The 6,000-nt window shown below is 43.5% G+C and overlaps 2 protein-coding genes across 2 annotated transcripts in view; one reads left to right on the top strand and one right to left on the bottom strand.

The window, feature by feature from the left end:
* Window positions 1–6,000, top strand: part of LOC139550071 (ubiquitin carboxyl-terminal hydrolase 33-like) — a 570,053-nt gene that overhangs the window by 253,879 nt on the left and 310,174 nt on the right. The window lies entirely within an intron of this gene.
* Window positions 1–6,000, bottom strand: part of LOC139550076 (alpha-N-acetylgalactosaminide alpha-2,6-sialyltransferase 5-like) — a 132,425-nt gene that overhangs the window by 11,765 nt on the left and 114,660 nt on the right. The window lies entirely within an intron of this gene.

Raw genomic sequence — 6,000 nt, 5'->3', positions numbered from 1 at the left:
GGGAGGAGAATGTAATGTCACTACTGATAAACACTGTGTCCTGGAGGGAGGGGGGGAGGGATGTAATGTCACTACTGATAAACACTGTGTCCTGGAGGGGGGGGGGGGGGATGTAATGTAACTACTGATAAACACTGTGTCCTGGAGGGAGGAGAATGTAATGTCACTACTGATAAACACTGTGTCCTGGAGGGAGGAGAATGTAATGTAACTACTGATAAACACTGTGTTCTGGAGGGAGGAGAATGTAATGTCACTACTGATAAACACTGTGTCCTGGAGGGAGGAGAATGTAATGTAACTACTGATAAACACTGTTTTCTGGAGGGGGGAGAATGTAATGTAACTACTGATAAACACTGTGTCCTGGAGGGAGGAGAATGTAATGTAACTACTGATAAACACTGTGTCCTGGAGGGAGGAGAATGTAATGTAACTACTGATAAACACTGTGTCCTGGAGGGAGGAGAATGTAATGTAACTACTGATAAACACTGTGTCCTGGAGGGGGGAGAATGTAATGTCACTACTGATAAACACTGTGTCCTGGAGGGAGGAGAATGTAATGTTACTACTGATAAACACTGTGTCCTGGAGGGAGGAGAATGTAATGTTACTACTGATAAACACTGTGTCCTAGAGGGAGGAGAATGTAATGTAACTACTGATAAACACTGTGTCCTGGAGGGAGGAGAATGTAATGTTACTACTGATAAACACTGTGTCCTGGAGGGAGGAGAATGTAATGTTACTACTGATAAACACTGTGTCCTGGAGGGAGGAGAATGTAATGTTACTACTGATAAACACTGTGTTCTGGAGGGAGGAGAATGTAATGTTACTACTGATAAACACTGTGTTCTGGAGGGAGGAGAATGTAATGTTACTACTGATAAACACTGTGTTCTGGAGGGAGGAGAATGTAATGTAACTACTGATAAACACTGTGTCCTGGAGGGAGGAGAATGTAATGTAACTACTGATAAACACTGTGTCCTGGAGGGGGGAGAATGTAATGTAACTACTGATAAACACTGTGTCCTGGAGGGGGGAGAATGTAATGTAACTACTGATAAACACTGTGTCCTGGAGGGAGGAGAATGTAATGTAACTACTGATAAACACTGTGTCCTGGAGGGAGGAGAATGTAATGTAACTACTGATAAACACTGTGTCCTGGAGGGAGGAGAATGTAATGTAACTACTGATAAACACTGTGTCCTGGAGGGGGGAGAATGTAATGTAACTACTGATAAACACTGTGTCCTGGAGGGAGGAGAATGTAATGTAACTACTGATAAACACTGTGTCCTGGAGGGGGGAGAATGTAATGTTACTACTGATAAACACTGTGTCCTGTAGGGGGGAGAATGTAATGTAACTACTGATAAACACTGTGTCCTGGAGGGAGGAGAATGTAATGTAACTACTGATAAACACTGTGTCCTGGAGGGGGGAGAATGTAATGTAACTACTGATAAACACTGTGTCCTGGAGGGGGGAGAATGTAATGTAACTACTGATAAACACTGTGTCCTGGAGGGAGGAGAATGTAATGTAACTACTGATAAACACTGTGTCCTGGAGGGGGGAGAATGTAATGTAACTACTGATAAACACTGTGTCCTGGAGGGGGGAGAATGTAATGTAACTACTGATAAACACTGTGTCCTGGAGGGAGGAGAATGTAATGTAACTACTGATAAACACTGTGTCCTGGAGGGGGGAGAATGTAATGTAACTACTGCTAAACACTGTGTCCTGGAGGGAGGAGAATGTAATGTAACTACTGATAAACACTGTGTCCTGGAGGGAGGAGAATGTAATGTTACTACTGATAAACACTGTGTCCTGGAGGGAGGAGAATGTAATGTCACTACTGATAAACACTGTGTCCTGGAGGGAGGAGAATGTAATGTCACTACTGATAAACACTGTGTCCTGGAGGGGGGAGAATGTAATGTTACTACTGATAAACACTGTGTCCTGGAGGGAGGAGAATGTAATGTAACTACTGATAAACACTGTGTCCTGGAGGGAGGAGAATGTAATGTAACTACTGATAAACACTGTGTCCTGGAGGGGGGAGAATGTAATGTCACTACTGATAAACACTGTGTCCTGGAGGGGGGAGAATGTAATGTCACTACTGATAAACACTGTGTCCTGGAGGGAGGAGAATGTAATGTAACTACTGATAAACACTGTGTCCTGGAGGGAGGAGAATGTAATGTAACTACTGATAAACACTGTGTCCTGGAGGGAGGAGAATGTAATGTAACTACTGATAAACACTGTGTCCTGGAGGGAGGAGAATGTAATGTAACTACTGATAAACACTGTGTCCTGGAGGGAGGAGAATGTAATGTAACTACTGATAAACACTGTGTCCTGGAGGGAGGAGAATGTAATGTAACTACTGATAAACACTGTGTCCTGGAGGGGGGAGAATGTAATGTCACTACTGATAAACACTGTGTCCTGGAGGGAGGAGAATGTAATGTAACTACTGATAAACACTGTGTCCTGGAGGGAGGAGAATGTAATGTAACTACTGATAAACACTGTGTCCTGGAGGGAGGAGAATGTAATGTCACTACTGATAAACACTGTGTCCTGGAGGGAGGAGAATGTAATGTAACTACTGATAAACACTGTGTCCTGGAGGGAGGAGAATGTAATGTTACTACTGATAAACACTGTGTCCTGGAGGGAGGAGAATGTAATGTTACTACTGATAAACACTGTGTCCTGGAGGGAGGAGAATGTAATGTAACTACTGATAAACACTGTGTCCTGGAGGGGGGAGAATGTAATGTAACTACTGATAAACACTGTGTCCTGGAGGGAGGAGAATGTAATGTAACTACTGATAAACACTGTGTCCTGGAGGGAGGAGAATGTAATGTTACTAGTGATAAACACTGTGTCCTGGAGGGGGGAGAATGTAATGTTACTACTGATAAACACTGTGTCCTGGAGGGAGGAGAATGTAATGTTACTACTGATAAACACTGTGTCCTGGAGGGGGGAGAATGTAATGTTACTACTGATAAACACTGTGTCCTGGAGGGAGGAGAATGTAATGTAACTACTGATAAACACTGTGTCCTGGAGGGGGGAGAATGTAATGTTACTACTGATAAACACTGTGTCCTGGAGGGAGGAGAATGTAATGTCACTACTGATAAACACTGTGTCCTGGAGGGAGGAGAATGTAATGTAACTACTGATAAACACTGTGTCCTGGAGGGGGGAGAATGTAATGTTACTACTGATAAACACTGTGTCCTGGAGGGAGGAGAATGTAATGTAACTACTGATAAACACTGTGTCCTGGAGGGGGGAGAATGTAATGTAACTACTGATAAACACTGTGTCCTGGAGGGGGGAGAATGTAATGTAACTACTGATAAACACTGTGTCCTGGAGGGGGGAGAATGTAATGTAACTACTGATAAACACTGTGTCCTGGAGGGGGGAGAATGTAATGTCACTACTGATAAACACTGTGTCCTGGAGGGAGGAGAATGTAATGTCACTACTGATAAACACTGTGTCCTGGAGGGAGGAGAATGTAATGTCACTACTGATAAACACTGTGTCCTGGAGGGAGGAGAATGTAATGTCACTACTGATAAACACTGTGTCCTGGAGGGAGGAGAATGTAATGTCACTACTGATAAACACTGTGTCCTGGAGGGAGGAGAATGTAATGTCACTACTGATAAACACTGTGTCCTGGAGGGAGGAGAATGTAATGTAACTACTGATAAACACTGTGTCCTGGAGGGGGGAGAATGTAATGTAACTACTGATAAACACTGTGTCCTGGAGGGAGGAGAATGTAATGTAACTACTGATAAACACTGTGTCCTGGAGGGAGGAGAATGTAATGTAACTACTGATAAACACTGTGTCCTGGAGGGAGGAGAATGTAATGTAACTACTGATAAACACTGTGTCCTGGAGGGAGGAGAATGTAATGTAACTACTGATAAACACTGTGTCCTGGAGGGAGGAGAATGTAATGTAACTACTGATAAACACTGTGTCCTGGAGGGAGGAGAATGTAATGTAACTACTGATAAACACTGTGTCCTGGAGGGGGGAGAATGTAATGTCACTACTGATAAACACTGTGTCCTGGAGGGAGGAGAATGTAATGTAACTACTGATAAACACTGTGTCCTGGAGGGAGGAGAATGTAATGTAACTACTGATAAACACTGTGTCCTGGAGGGAGGAGAATGTAATGTCACTACTGATAAACACTGTGTCCTGGAGGGAGGAGAATGTAATGTAACTACTGATAAACACTGTGTCCTGGAGGGAGGAGAATGTAATGTTACTACTGATAAACACTGTGTCCTGGAGGGAGGAGAATGTAATGTTACTACTGATAAACACTGTGTCCTGGAGGGAGGAGAATGTAATGTAACTACTGATAAACACTGTGTCCTGGAGGGGGGAGAATGTAATGTAACTACTGATAAACACTGTGTCCTGGAGGGAGGAGAATGTAATGTAACTACTGATAAACACTGTGTCCTGGAGGGAGGAGAATGTAATGTTACTAGTGATAAACACTGTGTCCTGGAGGGGGGAGAATGTAATGTTACTACTGATAAACACTGTGTCCTGGAGGGAGGAGAATGTAATGTTACTACTGATAAACACTGTGTCCTGGAGGGGGGAGAATGTAATGTTACTACTGATAAACACTGTGTCCTGGAGGGAGGAGAATGTAATGTAACTACTGATAAACACTGTGTCCTGGAGGGGGGAGAATGTAATGTTACTACTGATAAACACTGTGTCCTGGAGGGAGGAGAATGTAATGTCACTACTGATAAACACTGTGTCCTGGAGGGAGGAGAATGTAATGTAACTACTGATAAACACTGTGTCCTGGAGGGGGGAGAATGTAATGTTACTACTGATAAACACTGTGTCCTGGAGGGAGGAGAATGTAATGTAACTACTGATAAACACTGTGTCCTGGAGGGGGGAGAATGTAATGTAACTACTGATAAACACTGTGTCCTGGAGGGGGGAGAATGTAATGTAACTACTGATAAACACTGTGTCCTGGAGGGGGGAGAATGTAATGTAACTACTGATAAACACTGTGTCCTGGAGGGGGGAGAATGTAATGTCACTACTGATAAACACTGTGTCCTGGAGGGAGGAGAATGTAATGTCACTACTGATAAACACTGTGTCCTGGAGGGAGGAGAATGTAATGTCACTACTGATAAACACTGTGTCCTGGAGGGAGGAGAATGTAATGTCACTACTGATAAACACTGTGTCCTGGAGGGAGGAGAATGTAATGTCACTACTGATAAACACTGTGTCCTGGAGGGAGGAGAATGTAATGTCACTACTGATAAACACTGTGTCCTGGAGGGAGGAGAATGTAATGTAACTACTGATAAACACTGTGTCCTGGAGGGGGGAGAATGTAATGTAACTACTGATAAACACTGTGTCCTGGAGGGAGGAGAATGTAATGTAACTACTGATAAACACTGTGTCCTGGAGGGAGGAGAATGTAATGTAACTACTGATAAACACTGTGTCCTGGAGGGGAGAGAATGTAATGTCACTACTGATAAACACTGTGTCCTGGAGGGAGGAGAATGTAATGTAACTACTGATAAACACTGTGTCATGGAGGGGGGAGAATGTAATGTCACTACTGATAAACACTGTGTCCTGGAGGGAGGAGAATGTAATGTAACTACTGATAAACACTGTGTCCTGGAGGGGGGAGAATGTAATGTCACTACTGATAAACACTGTGTCCTGGAGGGGGGAGAATGTAATGTTACTACTGATAAACACTGTGTTCTGGAGGGGGGAGAATGTAATGTAACTACTGATAAACACTGTGTCCTGGAGGGAGGAGAATGTAATGTAACTACTGATAAACACTGTGTCCTGGAGGGGGGAGAATGTAATGTTACTACTGATAAACACTGTGTTCTGGAGGGG

This window comes from Salvelinus alpinus, chromosome 23 (assembly GCF_045679555.1).
Source record: "Salvelinus alpinus chromosome 23, SLU_Salpinus.1, whole genome shotgun sequence".
Classification (NCBI taxonomy): Eukaryota; Metazoa; Chordata; class Actinopteri; order Salmoniformes; family Salmonidae; genus Salvelinus; species Salvelinus alpinus.
This window is presented reverse-complemented; position numbering and strand designations above follow the sequence as displayed.